The sequence below is a fragment of the Maylandia zebra genome, linkage group LG9 (assembly GCF_041146795.1).
Source record: "Maylandia zebra isolate NMK-2024a linkage group LG9, Mzebra_GT3a, whole genome shotgun sequence".
In the NCBI taxonomy this organism is placed as follows: Eukaryota; Metazoa; Chordata; class Actinopteri; order Cichliformes; family Cichlidae; genus Maylandia; species Maylandia zebra.
This window is the reverse complement of record NC_135175.1, coordinates 22,637,615-22,652,420: the sequence shown is the minus strand read 5'-3', so window position 1 is coordinate 22,652,420 and position 14,806 is coordinate 22,637,615. Positions and strand designations below refer to the sequence as shown.

The 14,806-nt window shown below is 38.4% G+C and overlaps 1 long non-coding RNA gene across 3 annotated transcripts; it reads left to right on the top strand.

The window, feature by feature from the left end:
• Positions 1-659: 659 nt before the first annotated feature.
• LOC143420511 (uncharacterized) lies at positions 660-6,163 on the top strand. 3 transcript variants are annotated; one of them, XR_013100341.1, is made up of 4 exons: positions 660-1,087; positions 3,055-3,086; positions 3,910-3,935; positions 5,183-5,606. It is a non-coding gene; the product is annotated as an uncharacterized LOC143420511 (long non-coding RNA). The 3 variants fall into 3 exon arrangements; XR_013100342.1 differs by lacking the exon at positions 660-1,087 and adding an exon at positions 5,914-6,163 and having other exon boundaries at positions 2,475-3,086; positions 5,183-5,536; XR_013100340.1 differs by lacking the exon at positions 660-1,087 and having other exon boundaries at positions 2,475-3,086.
• The last annotated feature ends 8,643 nt before the right edge of the window (positions 6,164-14,806 follow it).

Genomic DNA, 14,806 nt, shown 5'->3' with positions numbered 1-14,806 from the left:
CATTTCTGCTATATAATTGTATTTCTGCTATGTTATAATATTTGTGCTAAACCAGAGTATTTGTGCTGAAACATAGTATTTCTGCCAAATTATAGTATTTCTGCCAAATTATAATATTTGTGCTAAAACATAGTCTTAATTTAAAATTACAATATTCATAGTTCATCACAGTGTCTCTGGTAAATCACAATATTTCTGCTCTGTTGTACTATTTTTCTAAATCATAGTGTTTCTGTAATGTTTAAGTATTTTTGGCTAAATATATTCTTTCTGTTATCTTATACTATTTCTCCTAAATTCTTGTATTTTTGAGAAGTTATCATGTTTCTGGTAAGTTACAATATTTCTGCAAAGTTCTGCTATGCTATTGTATTTCTGCCAAGTATTATGTTTCCTCTAAGATATTGCAGTTCTGCGAAGTTATTACATTTTAGCAAAGTTCCTTTGCTTCTGCAAAGTTTTTACAATTTCTGCAACTTTTCAGCTTTTTCAGCTAGTTTTAGCAGACAGCTTCAGCTTTAAAGCAATTCAGAATTCATGATTACAACCAATATGTAGTAGAATAAAAGAAACAAATGTGCAATGAACATATCAGGAGTCCCTGTTAAAAAGTCTCATAGCAGTGGGGTTAAGGGACCTCCTGAACCTCTTGAGTCCTGCAGTGGAGTGAGATGAACCTCTGCAGCTCCTACTGTGAGGATGCTTAGGCGATCACCAACACCAGCTCCTTGGTGTTGGTGTTCAGCAGAAGACTGTTCTTATTACTGCAGTCAGTTAAATAAATCTATCATAATAAAGTACATTTTAACATAATGACCTTGTGTTTATTTATGTCTTTTAACCATTATTTCAAATTCAAAGAATCCTGTTTTAAACATTTATTAAACTTATAGAATTAAATTTCTGCTAGTTGCTTTTTGTTGCAAAAAAATCTAGTATAATAATATTTAAATTTACATATATTTTTCACGTTTTCCATGCCAATTTTGTGTAATTGCGGAGTTTCCCACTACCCGTGAATGCCTCTTTTTTTAACGTCTCTGCCTGACTCCTGAATCTCCGTCCACTCTCAGCTCGATCCCCACCGGTAAGCGCTGCTTCTCTGTCTCTCTTTTCTGAAATGAAATGTCTATAAGCTGTATGAGGGATTTACCCAGTTGTTGTTAGTGACTTATGAAGCCAGTCGTGTTAAAGTAACACAATGGCTGCTTTTTTAGTGAAACGTTGTAATTTTACTATTTAAAAGGAGTGTTTGGTATGCTAGCCCTAAGTGCTAACGCCTAGCTGCTATAGGCCCAGTGTGAAATTAATATGGTTCATTTGATTGTTTATTACAGTTATTGTGTTGTATTTGGTTCATTCGGTGTGTTAGTGTTTCTGAGTCTGTTAGGGAAGCTGAAGTTAGTTCTCTTCACAAATCAGTCAGTTAAAAACGGCCTCATTCTTTCGGTTGTAAGGTAATGAGCCGTCATTTTAGAACCACTGATTAGCTGCTGAAGCAGCAGGGTCGGCAACTTCAAAGGAGCCATTTTACCGCCATTAGCTGTGTCCCAAAACGTCGGCTGCATCTTTCGGAGGACCCGGCCTTCGCGGTCTACGTGGACCGAGAAGGCTGTGAAACTGGACGGTCTAGCCTTCAGATTTGCGTCACCGCTGGAGTTTAATAAACTCGGCCGTCTGCTCCTTGCTATTTAAAATATAACAGGACACTGGCGTAAATTCTCGACCGTTTAACGTTTATTGAGCTATGTGAAAATCCCGGAGGAACCCACCGGATGGATTAATAAAGCTTTATTTAATCTAATAATCTAATAACTTTGATCTCAGCCAAACCGATTTACTCCAGAACAAATAAAACACAGAAAAAGGCAAACAATTACATTTTTAAGTTATCAGAGTGACTTGTATATCATGTTTAACCTGAGTAGCGAAAGAGCGGGGGTCTGAACCCCCCTCCCGGCTTGCCATGAGCCGGTGGGTGACAGACGTCTCTGAAAACGTCGGCACACTTTTGCAAATATGCGATGTCTTGATAAACCAAGCAGATATTTGCAATTTACACCGCTACTTTCTCGCCTAAAAATATGTTAAAAGTTTATGAAATGAAGGACTCATTTGTCGGCCGCATTTGAGACAGCCTTCGTCGACTGGCTGTGACATAATCGGCCTTCAAATGCGGCCTCCGGAGGATGCAGCCGACATTTTGGGACACAGCTACTGATTGAAAGCCGGGAGAAGAAGAGTCACGTGCCTGTACCGGTGTGTTTTTGTGCTGTGGGTTAATTAACAGAAGGGAGAGAGAGAGTGAGGATGAAACACATAATATAAGAATAATAACATCTCTTAACAAGAAGTTTTTTTTAATTAGGTAATTTTAGTTTTTTAGTTAAATTTTAAGAACTGTTTAACAAACACTTGTTTGTGCAGGTTGTTTTTTTTTTTAAATAAAACCTTCACCTGCAGTTCTGTTTAACTTCTCACTTTGTGAAAAACTAACGAAATATAAAAAACGTCCACCTTCAAATAAATAAAATGCAGCAGTGCACCATTAATATTATAAATATGATATGTAGATATTTAAAACAACAGCATATTAAATGATACTGTGTGCAGGTGATAATATTTTTAGGAAGCAGAATTTGAATGCAGACGAACTCAAATGTTGAAGCCTACAAAAATATCATCCAAGCTTTCATTTATGATTGTTCATGCTTTGAAATTGTGATGTCAGAATTTGATAAAGTGTGCAGAGCTAGGTGTAGTAAATCATTGCTTATTAAATCTACTGTGTTATCTAATAGCACCAAACTAATAGAGCTATCACATAACTGAGAAACGTGTGTGGCTTATTACAAATGGATGAAACCACATTTTACCTTAATGAAGACGTAATCTTTAATAAGGTGTAGAAAAAAGAGGTGAGTTGTTTGTTGCTGTGGTAAACAAAGAAGTGTACTGAATCTTTTGGACTACACAGAGTGATGCAGTATTGACTGTGATGCTGATTTGAGTTGTCTTATTCTGTGTTTTTGTGCTTTGTCTTTTGTTACACAGAGTGAAAGAGATCTTTGGTTTTGCCTTTGCTGGTAAGTAAACAGTGATTGTAACTGAAGCAGTATGAACCTGGCATTGCGTAGCACATTTGGCAACTTACATACAGTAGTCTGACTTTTTGTGATATGTTTCCATTTACTGATTGGCAAAAACACAAAGTCATAATGAAAAACTAAGAGAACCAGAGGTGTGAGTGGACATTGTTAGGTACATTACAGCCAGTGTGTCTAATTAGTTTATCACTTATTTGGTGAATATAATGTGTTTTAAAATTAAATAGAAAAGTTGCCAAAAAGGTACACTGCAAAATACATAAATATTCCTAGCAACGGGTACAATGAGAGGACTTTTTAGTGTAAAAATTTAAGACATTTAATTTTAATTACAAAACATGGTGCACCTCTGCTATTGTAACATGTCAATATTTATTTTAAAATTTACATATTCATATCAGACATGATGAGGTTTTCTGTTGCTTCTGATTTATATAATTACTTTGTATCTAACATTTTTAAAAGTTTTGGTTTTCACACTTTACTAGTACTGACCTGTTGTAGAAAATGTTGGAGCCACAAAGCTTCTGTGTAGGAAATATTTGGTATATCCTGCACTTGTGCCAACAAATATTGGTGGCTATTCTTTGTATTTCTGTAGTAAAGAATGCTTTTATTACACTTGCTATAGCCATGTGAGACGCTGCAGTTCATTTATCTCCTCTTTAGACTACAGTAAGCTCATAAAGCCTTAAATAAATTTACTAGTTAATTTATGTCACAGTAAATTGGATTGTGTGTGAAGAGGCTCAACAGTCTGAATCATCAAACAGTGATCTGATGAATTGTTTCCTTTCTCTAGACTGCTGATCTGATCGTCTCAGTCTGGTAAGTAAAGGTTTGTCTGAGGTGCAGTTCTGGGAAATGTTTCTCATTATAGGAGATTCAGTTTAGTGCAGTGAGTCAGCACAGCTCTTGGGAATAATCAGATCATAGAAAAGTCTATGTAAACATTTCCAGACTTACAGATCTCTCTTATCATCATAGTACATTTTTAATTAGGCCCTAATATCGGCCATGCTAAGTTTATTGTAGATTTAGTGGAGTGTGTATTAAACATGCCCCAAATTTGACTGAAAAAATGTAGAAACTGCTGTTTAGGAGTCATCTGTCTCCAAATTTTTCATTTTGCCAAAAGTCATACTGAGTAAATTATTTTTTACTTTTATGTTAACTGCTCCCCAGACATTATGATATACTGTTGTACCAGGTAAGTACACACAGAAACGGGAATTTGAGACCTTTGGGCATTTAGGATCATGTGAGTTGAGTGCATGTGAAGTGTTTAAAGCAGGTGGTCTGAAACTGTCTGCTCTGACTTCATTGTGTGGGTTTAGCTTGACCATATAATGTTTATAGTAAGTTACTATAGCACCATATCTTGGTTTACAGACTCTGTTTGTTTTTATTGTGTTAATAGAATGCGAAAATGTCCTTAGAAATGTTCCACCACCATATGATAAACATTTTTATTCAGTTGAATCTAATAATGTACTGTACAACTCTTCAGTGTGTAATGATATATATGTTCTGTATTTTTCGGACTGTAAGGCGCACTAAATTCTAAGGCACATTAAGCCAAACAAAACAGATAAGTCAAACTTTATTCAACTCATTTACAATAACTCTCAAAATTGTTCAGTTGTAAGACATAAAATACAGAACAATACACTTACTTTTCAGGATTTATGGACTGATGAATGTGGATTGATCAGTTTGAAATCTGCTACATAAGCATGGCTCTCAACAGGTGCCAGGCCCTTATACACACACACCATATTATGTTGAAGCACAGTACGAATTACTCTACGAGGGTGCTGACTATGGTAGCCATGCTCCGACGATACATCAAGTGGTGCTGCTTTGTAGCTTACCAAAGTCATACTAAAACATTTGACAGAGTGCCGTGTACCACATAGAATTGGTTTGAAATCAGTAAGCACAACCATACATAAGGTGCACTGTCTATTTTTGAGAAAATTAAAGGCTTTTAAATGTGCTTTATAGTCTGAAAAATACGGTAAAGCCAGGTTTATTGGAAGTGTGTCTAATTCCACTTTCTTTTTGTCTTACAGGTGACCTGCTGCAGAAAACCCTCTCCCTCTATCATTAACAAGCCATTAACAAGCAAATTCAGTCTGTCCTATCACTCTCCCTCTCCCTGCTCCATCTTTTTTGACAAGCCATTCTATCTTCTATCATTTCTCCGCCATGTACTCTATCTAATTTTGACAAGCATAAGCCCTAGTTTGACAAGAAACCAAGTTTGACAACAAACCAAGGTTGACAACAAACCAAGTTTTTGGAAATTGAAGTTACCGCAACTTCGACGATCTGTTTTCAGAAATCTGAGAGATCTCTGCTCTCACTGCTCCTTCTTTCCTGTCGTTAAACTCTCTCATATCCACTCATTTTACTGGAAATTACAAGTAAGAAGTTGAATATACAGTACAGTAGAAGTCACTGTAGAAACTATTTACACAGTCCTAAATTTGTCATTTTAATTTTGCATTACACTTTGGAATAAACATTGATTGGCTGTTTGGCTTACAGGTGCAATTACTTTGAGAAATTATATAAAATATACACCTCTTAAAGGTTTATTTGTAATAAGACAATCTGGTTATTTTGTAATATATACATTCAGACTGCTCTATTTAGATAAATATTAAATTAGATTCAAATACATTTTTCAAGTCTGTTTCACTGGCTATAACATTTGACTACAAGTTTAAACTATTATTATTTAAGGACAAACCCTTTTTTTGTCACTCAGTGTAAGTATTCAGTTACAATTGTCATCTAGAGGCTGCCCTGAGAACCCAGACTTCCTGTTTCCTGACTGCTGCAGAACATCCAGCTGAAGAATCCTCATCGCCTGTCATCTGATCACTACACCACCACAGCTCCTTATATTTGCTTTAGATTTTAGATATCTGAAAGATTTACACAAAGTCTACTTTAAAACTAAGAGTTTTATTATAGCCTGTTGATTGATTGTTGAGATTTATTCTGCATATTACTTCACAGAAGTATAGACCTATTCATTAACCAGTCTGGTTAAAAAAAAAAAGTATAATATACAGTTTTTGAAAAAGCTACAATAAAACTTTTTAAAGATCTTTCAATAACTTTTATATTGAGTTTGTATTTAAGTCAGCCTTTTACATCAATTAAACAGTTATAAGAACACTTTACCATTTGTATAGTTTTACATTTATCCATTTAATAGAAACTTGAGGAGTTTTTCAGTGTTTACAGGTTGATTTTTGTATACATTTGTGTATAAATACATATAAGGTCCAGTTTGTACTTGCACAAAATGCCAAGGAAAGGTCAAAGGTCACAGTCCCAGAAGCTTAGATGGCAAAAGCAGAAGGAACAGGTAAATCTTTCTCAGACCGGTGAACAGGTAAAGGTGTCTGTTACAAGTATTCCCAGTCCAGAAGTGCAGCTCAGCGTTCAGACAGCCGCAGTGTCTTATGCAGATGTGGTAAAGAGAGGTGTTTGCTCATCATCGGTGCCAAATGCTAAAGTACAGCAGGTAATCCAGACTAAACCCCAGCTAACTGTGCAAACGCAGCATGATGGAGAAGCTCCAGGACCGTCTCATGTACAGGTTACAAACAGTGAAAGTCGTCCACGAGTGAGTAGCATCTGTGCATCCCGAAGCCAGGCCAATGCTAAGTATGGAAAGTACCGGAATCAGCAATGCATGGCGAACAGTTTGGTTTTCCTGTCATTCTTACACGAGGATGAATTCATTACCAGAGCAGATCTTAACCGTGTGTTGGACAAAGGCCATGCCGTGTATTCAGATGCCAGAAAGAGGTTTGTGAACAGCGTGTTTCTAGCCTGTGATGAACTTCCCACTGTGATCATCAGCCGCAGACACGAGTATCAAGTCGACATGTCTCAGTTTGCTCTTTATGGCACATTTGACGGTACAGATCATCTTCCGAGCCTTGAACAGGGACTACAGTGTTTGGCTTCAGACATTTGCTATGCTTTGCTAGTCATGGGAGGAACAGCCATCGCAGTTTCCAGGCTGACTTCAGGTGAATATGCATATTTTGACCCTCACCCACGTAAGTCTACAGGAATGCCATTGTCGCTAAGTGTAAGTGGTGGAACTGCAGTTATGTTGAAGTTCACACGTCTTAACGACATGATTGACAGGATCAAACGTTTGTACCGAATGTTTAGCATCGCACCAACCTGCACTTATGAGCTACAGCCTGTTGAGTTCCACAGTGAAAACGCTGCTGACCAAAGAAATGCTGATGAAAACAGACAAACAGCTACAACTGTTCCAGCACCAGCTTTAAATGAACCTAAATTTGAAACCCCCAAATCCACTGAGAAAACACAGAAAACTGTGGCCGACACTTTAGCTACTGAAGTGATGTCATCCAGAGTGGATTATTCAAATGAGCCAGCTGCTGAGCTGAACAATTCTGATTATTTAGAAATAGAAACCTCTGCATCTTCTGTAAGAGACACTCAGGTAACAAAAGATTCTGTTCCTCTGAATGATTTAAACACTGCCTCCTGTTTAACTAAGACAACAGATGAACTCTCACATAAACTGTTGAAGCATAATAAACAGCAAAGGAGAAAGATTAGGAGACGACTGTTGGTCCAAGAAAAACTACCACAGAGAAAGGAAAATGAGAAAAAGAAAGAAAGACAGATGTACACTTTTGATGAAAGCTTTAAGGCAAAGAAAAAAGATTCTAGTAGAAAGTCTCATGATCCTGATCACAGTAAGAAAAAGAGTGTGTACAAAAATAATCTGTATAAACTCAATGCTACATATAGAGAGAAACAGAGAGAACATTTTAGAAAAATCTATAGAGATAGTGCTAAAATTAGAGAGAGAAAAAGAGAACGTGTCATAAGGATGTATAAAGAAGATTCTTTATTCAGAGAAAAGCAGAAGGAACGTATGAGAAAAACATATAAAGAATCTTATAGACAATCTCCTATGTTCAAAGAACAGCAGAAGGAACGTATAAGAAGAACATACAGAGAATCTCCCGTGTTCCGAGAAAAGCACAAAGAGCGTATAAGAACAATATACAGAACTTGTGCCGAATTCAGAGAGAAACATAAAGCTTACATGAGGTCATATGTTTCTAACCTATATAAAGAAAGTGTAGAATTTAGACAGAAAAAAAAATGTTACATCACTAAACGTTATGGAGAAGAGAGACAATTTCAGCAACAACACAAAGAGAATATGAGAGAACGAATGAGAGTAAAATATTGGAACGGTTTTTCTTTTAGACAGATGCATAATATCAGATGTGCAATGAACATAAAACGAAAATATCGTCAGATGCATCGACCAGCTGAAAGTTTACAGTGTCATCCAGATAACAGTTTAATGAATGAGGCCATATCTCGTTTCAGATCAAACATTAAATCAGCACCATCTTATGTTTGTACTGTTTGTCTAAAAGCTTCTTTTCCTAATCAGGTGAAAATCTGCAAAAGAGAAAATTACTCAAAACACCAGACTGTAGCTCAGCAGTGTCTAACTGGTAAATTTGTTCATGTGTGTGATGAAGCATGTAATGATCACTGCAGTTTTCCCGTTGAGAGAAAAAAGGAGTATATCTGTCACACGTGTCACAGTTCCCTCAAAAGTGGACGCATGCCAAGACTTGCTGCTGTCAATGGTTTAGAACTGCAGGATATTCCAGCTGAACTTTGTGATCTCAACATTCTGGAGAGACATCTGATTGCCAAATGCATACCATTTGCTAAGATTATTCCACTTCCAAAGGGCAGACAGAGACTCATACGTGGTAATGTGGTGTGTGTACCATCTGAGGTCCAACAAACAGTTGACAGTTTACCGAGGATCAGAAGCCAATCACAGATCATGAGGATAAAGCTGAAAAGACGACTGTGCTACAAAGGCCATCAGCTGTTCCAGACTGTCACCTGGTCTAAACTCATTCAAGCTCTGCGTAAACTGAAACAAATTCATCCACAGTACACAGATATTGTTATTAGAGATGATGCATTGCTTTGTGATCCAACGTTACCTGATGATGACAGCAGTGATGAAGCCAGCATGGCAAGTGATGATTATAATGAAGAAGATTTAATGGAAATTGACAACTATGAAAAAGATGCCCTTTTGTGCGAAAACGAGTCTGAAATAGAACAAGATATTAATATGGCATCCTGTGATGAACAACCAGAGGAACAAAATCCAGAGGAACCAGAAAGTGATTTGAACAATGGAGGTTTTGCTCTAGAAAGTTGTCTGCAGCCTGTAGACATTTCAGAAGAGATTCTCTGTTTCAGTGATAACACATATTGTGTGGCTCCTGCAGAAAGAAACAATCCTGTCAGCTTCTTCAGAACTCCTCATTTGGAAGCCATGGCATTTCCTGTGCAGTTTCCTACTGGTCAGAATACACTGGATGAAAAGAGACTTCTTAAACTCACACCAAGTGCTTACTTCAAGTCAAGGCTTTTCAACACTGATGCAAGATTTGCTAAAGACACAAATTACCTGTTTTTCTCACAGTTTGTCACTGAAATACATTTGGCTAATTCCAGCATGACAATACAGCTAAGGAAAGGTAAAACTATGACCAAAGATGGACGCAAAATCACATCAGGAATGTTACAAAGTAAGACAGAAGTAGAGAAGCTGGTAAGAAATAAAGATGCAATCAGATTTATGCAGCCACTCAGAGGAACTCCAGCTTACTGGCAGAAAACTACCAAAGATTTATTCAGTATGATTCGTCAAATAGGAACACCTCAGTTCTTTGTCACTTTCTCTGCTGCTGAGATGAGATGGCCTGAAGTGATTCAAGCAATAAAGAGACAGCAAGGTGAAGAGGTTGATTTTGAAGCCCTGGACTGGTCAGAAAAGTGTGAAATTCTAAGATCAAATCCAGTAACTACCATGCGAATGTTTGATAAACGTGTTGAGGCTTTGTTCAGAGATTTGCTTTTTTCTCCTGCACAGCCCCTTGGTGAGATCATTGATTACTTTTACAGAGTTGAGTTCCAGCACAGAGGTAGTCCGCATATACACATGTTGCTGTGGATTCGAGAAAAGGTAGAAGCAGATGTGGATGATGACCAAACTGTCTGTGACTTTGTGGACAGATACATCTCAGCTCAACTCCCTGATCCAGAAAAACAACCTGAACTGCACAAAAAAATCTCTGAACTACAAAAGCACAGCAAGAACCACACAAAGACATGCTTTAAGAGTGTGAACTCTGGTTGTAGATTTGGGTTTCCAAAACCACCATCCACAAGAACAATGATTGTGAGACAGGATGAGGATTCAGACACTGAAGCTGCAAAAGCCAAACTCAGACCTTTGTTGAACCTGCTGAAGGAACCTGAAGCTGCTTCCCTCACCATAGAGCAGATTCTGTCACGATGCAACTTGACAATGAATGAGTATGAACAATGCCTCCAGAACATAAACAAGAAAACAGCTCTGATTCTGAAACGTGACCCAAAGGACTGTTGGATCAACAATTACAACCCAGATCTGCTTGAAGCCTGGAACTCTAATTTAGATGTCTCATTCATTTTGAATGCCTATTCATGTGTAGAATACCTCTGTAAATATATAACAAAGAAAGAATCTGGCCTCTCTGAATACCTGAAGACAGTTATCGATAACTCTGATAAGAACACCGTCAATGAATGTGATGAAATGAGAGCTGTGATGCAGGCTTACTCAAAAAAGAGAGAGATCAGCGCACAGGAGTGTGTGACTCGAGTCTGTGGCCTAAAAATGAAAAAATGTTCCCGCAGTGTTGTATTTGTACCAACAGATGATAACCCAGTAAAAATGAGTCGGCCCATGAGCTTCCTGGAAAGCACAACACATGACAGCTGTAATATTTGGATGACAAGTTTGAGTGATAAATACAAATGCAGACCTGAGACCCCAGAATATGAGGAAATGTCGCTGGCTGATTTTGCTGCCCTGTGCCGGTTGGTGAGTGGTCCAAATGAAGGAAAAGATGTGCTTCCTCTTCTAAACCAGCTTGGATTTGTACAAAGGCGAAAGAATGATAAACCAGCTATAATCAGATATTACCACTGTTCACAGGAAAAAGATCCTGAGCAATATTATGGTCGACTGTTGAGACTTTACCTTCCACACAGATCAGAGCAGGAACTGAAACCACAATGTTTCCAAACCTATCAGTCCTTCTACAACTCGGGTTTTGTGCGACTTCCATGTTCAGACCACAGTGAGTCTGTGAAACGGATTGTGAAAAGAAATAAAGACAAGTATGAGAAGAACTCTGAGGATATTGAGAGTGCACTGGAAGAGTTTGAACAAAATAGGGATGTTGTGATTGATGAATGGTGTAATCTTGCTCCTGAATCTGAAGTTGTGAGGCTGCAATGTGATGAGAATCTTCCTGAGAGACATTCTGATGATGAGAACGAACAGGAGAATGTCCCCGACTACAGTCGTCAGTCTGATGCTGTAACAGAGATCAGAGCCATCAGAGAACAACCTGCAGTCGATCCAGCCGTGGTACGTGTAATGTATCAGAATCTGAACCAGAAGCAGGCCTGCGTGTTCTATGCCATAAGAGACTGGTGTATTCAGCGAGTTTGTGGTTTGAACCCAGATCCATTTTTCTTCTATATCAACGGTGGTGCAGGAACTGGAAAGTCACATCTGATTAAATGTATTCACTCTGAAGCATCAAAGATCCTGAGCAGACTGCCTGCTAATGCAGAAGAAGCTGACATATCAAATCCAACTGTTTTACTTACTTCATTTACCGGTACAGCAGCTTTTTCTATCAGTGGCTCTACGTTACATTCTCTACTGAAACTACCCAGGAGTCTGAAACCACCCATTCAAGGACTTGGTAACCAACTGGATGAAGTCAGATCTGAGCTGATGAATGCAGAAATTATTGTTATTGATGAGATTTCAATGGTTTCAAAACCCCTTTTTGCTTATGTGGATGCAAGACTGAAACAAATCAAAGGCACTCAGAGACCTTTTGGTGGAATGTCAGTTTTAGCTGTTGGAGATTTTTACCAGCTGCCACCAGTGCGACAGTCTAAACCTCTCTGCGTTTACGATCCAGAACAGATTGACCTATGGCAGGAACATTTTCAGATGATCACTCTAACCGAGATCATGCGTCAGAAAGATGATGTGGCCTTTGCAGAGATGCTGAACAGGATTAGAGTGAAAGAAAAGACGGATGAGCTTTCTCAGTGCGACAGAGATTTGTTGTCACAGGCTGTGACTGCACCAGAAGAATGTCCAACTGAGGTCTTACACATTTATGCCACCAACAAGAATGTGGAATCCCATAACACAGATACCCTGAAGAAGCTTCATTCAAACATCATAATCATCACTGCAGACGATTTCCAGAAGGATAAACGTACAGGCAGAATGGAACGAAGAGACAAACCATTTACAGGTGGGAGAAATGATTTACCTGACACTCTGAATGTTGCTGAAGGAGCTCGAGTCATGCTGACCAGAAACTTGGACACACTAAACGGTTTAGTCAACGGTGCTTTTGGTATACTGGTAAAGGTGGTGAGATCTGAAAATGATGGACACATAATTAAACTGGGGCTCAGGATGGACAACCGGCAGCCTATGAGACACAACCGCAGTGCTAATGCAGCATCTGATGATCTGGTTTACATTGAGAGAGCAGAGGAGAGTCTGAAGTTTAAAGGAGCGGTACGCAGACAGTTTCCTGTAAAGCTAGCATTTGCCTGCACAATTCACAAAACTCAGGGTCTTACAACACAGACAGCTGTAGTTTCAATGAAGAACATTTTTGAACCAGGTATGGCTTATGTTGCTCTCAGCAGGGTGACGTCTCTCAGTGGACTCTATTTGCAGGACTTGGATGAGAAAAAGATTTACTCCAATCCCGAGGTAACTGCAGCACTCCAAACCATGAGACAAGCCAGCGTTGAGGAAATGATGCCTCTTCTTCAGGTCAGAGAAACAGCCAGCAGACCTGACACTCTTACACTGATCCATCACAATACGGAGGGTTTGCCATCTCACATCAGTGACATCAAGAGTCATCATGAAATGTGTTTAGCAGATGTTTTGTGTCTCACAGAGTCTCACCTCCAAGGCTCCTTTGTTGCAGACAGTCTTCATTTGGACGGCTACACCATGTTCAAACGCAACAGACATGTGTCCTACACAAACTTTCCTCACATGGCCAGCAGAAGTGGTGGTGGAGTTGTTGTGTATTTGAGGAATCATTTTCAGGTTCAGGTAAAACAGTATCTGCATAATGTCACTGATCTTGAGTTTTTAGTGTTGAAGGTTCAGGCTCCATTCCCTGCACTCATTGCTGTTGTGTACAGACCCCCTGACTACAGTTTGACACCATTCATGCAAAACCTGGTAAGTCTTTTAGATTCCCTTGAAATAATGGACTGTCACCCAATCATTGTGTGTGGAGATTTTAATGAGAACCAGTTGCAGAGTGGAAGAAAACAGATTCTGGAGCAGTTTCAGTCGAGAGGGTATTCACAGCTGATCACTTCTGCCACTACAGACAAGAACACCCTGCTTGACCTCATTTTTATTTCTCAGCCAGATCAATGTCTCCATTCCGGTGTTCTGAGATCATACTACAGTTACCACAACCCTGTGTTTTGTGTCCTGTCCTCGAGCCAATCATGAAGTCGTCTGGTGAGTTTTGAAACAATTACAGATCATGTTTGTTACAGAGTTTACTGATTGTAGAGTATGAAAAATATTTTTCATTGGAAAAAATTGTCTTCCCTACTCTGTCTGTAAGAAGACCCTTTCTTATTGCAATGTTATTAATCATGTCACCAAATCATGGCTGTACTTCATGCAGAGCCGGGAGATCTGCTTTCTGTTATCATGCACCTCAGATCTGAAATATACTGCATTAAACGGACATAATTTATTTTTTATTCTCATGTTTTAAATGACTAAATCTACTTATACATTTTTTCATGGATGTTAATTGTCATCTCCTTTTTTGATACTTTTTTTACTCTGACGTATGTATCTCAACAAACGAGATCTTCCCCTCCAAGATGCTTTCAAATATGAAATAGTAAATAAATAAATCACAGATAAATGCAGGTATTTATTATGGGTCACATGAATAAATACAGACAATTATATTTTCTTGATTATAGTAAATTTTGTAGAATCAAATGTTTTTTGGATGAATGAGGTTTTGCTTATCATGTTTTACAGGTAAAAAATGTTAAAAGTTTTAAACTATCTTTAGGCTACCAGAGATGTCTATAATTATACATTATGTAGAGAAAAACATTTTCACAGCTTACAGAATTTGTATAAAAACTGATTTAGAAGTACATGGAAAGTTTCTGCATCAATTTTCTGACTTGGCCTTTATCCGGGTGGGTTTGGGTTTGGGTGGATAAAGGCCAAGTCAGAATTCTCTGAGCAGCTGGAAAAAGCTGCTAATAAACAAAGACATCAGAAAGCGGGGGCTTTAGGTGTAGCCCCCGCTTTCTGACGCACTAATTAGATTTAGTAACTGACACCCCATACCAGCATTATATAGACACTTGGGGGCTGAGATGGGTGGGTGGGGAGGGGGGGTGGGTGGTGTTAAAAGCACTTTATGTTTTGTAGATGTATTTTTTTCAGACAGGCCACACACAGTCCTGTTTCCTTT